This window comes from Myotis davidii, unplaced genomic scaffold (genome assembly GCF_000327345.1).
Source record: "Myotis davidii unplaced genomic scaffold, ASM32734v1 scaffold4642, whole genome shotgun sequence".
Lineage (NCBI taxonomy): Eukaryota > Metazoa > Chordata > Mammalia > Chiroptera > Vespertilionidae > Myotis > Myotis davidii.
Window position 1 is genome coordinate 10,683 of NW_006293392.1, and position 1,641 is coordinate 12,323.

The window sequence follows — 1,641 nt, forward strand, 5'->3', positions numbered from 1 at the left end:
CAGGCTCATCATAATAAAGACCTCAGGGTAGTGACATGGGCAGCAACTGGGTGGCACACACCAGGTCAGTGGCTGGATCAGAGGTCAATGTACAGTGGGGGAGGTCATGTAAATTCAGACTTTAGACACAGATAGGGGTTAGGGTAAGAAGCATCACAAATATCAGGAAGTCTTGACTATAGACTTGGGAAGCAAGTTGCTCATGGAAAACTAGACAAATCAGATTTTGGAACTTTAGACTAAACACAAAGGCTCAGATGGGATGTAAAGTCTAAATTCAGAAGTGTGGAATTTGGACATAAAAGACTGGAATTAAAAGAAAAATTGATTTCAGTATGAGGATGAGAGCGAGGGATCAGGAGAGAAGGCAAGACAGTAAAGAAACAGAAAGAGCAGACTACAAATTCACAGTGGCAATGAGCAGAGAGAGAGGAGGAAAGCAATCCTTAAAGACGGAGGAGTATAGCATAGTAGAGACCAACAGTCTTAGGTTATAATACCATCTCTGCCAACTTTTACTTGTATAAGTATATCCAAATTATTTACCTTATAATCTGTAATATGGGACCAATAATATCTGTTTTATTTGGTTATTGTGAGAATTAAGTGAGATAAAGGATGGAAAGAACCCAGTACAAATTCTGCCATATGTTAGGTACTCAGTAAATGGTGAATATTTTATTATTGAACAGATTATATACAAAGGCAGAGATGAGGAGCAAAGATGATGAAAGCTATGCAGGAAAACTGGGTGAGTGCTCAAAAGGGAGAAAGGGTAGGACAGTAGTCCTAAGTGGCCCTCAGTTACAAAGTACTAACCACTTACTCAAAGTTTCAAGAACAAAGTATGAATCTTAAAAATCTAAAAGGAAGCTCAGGTAAATTAAATAATCTTGTTTTCTACATGTGGTCAGTGTGATAAGAGATACTGTCAGATATTGCAGGACTCATTGCGTTGGAAATGGGGAGAATTAGGAAAAAGTGAGAAGAGGGCTAATTGTATAACATCCTTCAGCCTTGTCTCGATCCATTCACACCATCCATTCTTTCTAATCAAAATGCAAATCATTTATTCCATCATTAGCTTTTACCTCTTTACTCTGTGCCTGTGAATTTTCTATTTTCTCTTCTTGATTATTTCTCCCCCTCTAAAACTTGAAATGCTTCATTTCAGTTCAAATGGCACCTCCTTGGTGAAAGGATTCTGGGCTACTCTGACAGAAAGAATTATTCTCTACTCTCGGCTTCCAGTACTCAATATTCCATTGCATTGCTTATTACATTATATTCTAATTCTCTGTTTTCTTCTCTGTCTCCTTTACTAGATAGTTCCAAAGTCTGTTTGTTGTGGTGTTTTCTTGCTAGGGTTAAAGGTATAGGAGCTGGTATGAGGGAGGGGTCAGGGAGTGGCAAACTAAAACTAACATTTTATTTTATTTTTTATTTATTTATTTTTATTGCTTAAAGTATTACAAAGGGTATTACATATGTGTCCACTTTTTCCCCCTGCCCTAGACAGTCCCCTAGTCCCCCCCATCCCCCAGTGTCTTATGTCTACTGGTTATGCTTATATGCATGCATACAAGTCCTTTGGTTGATCTCTTTACCCCCTACCTCCTGCCCCCTAACCCCCACCAGGAT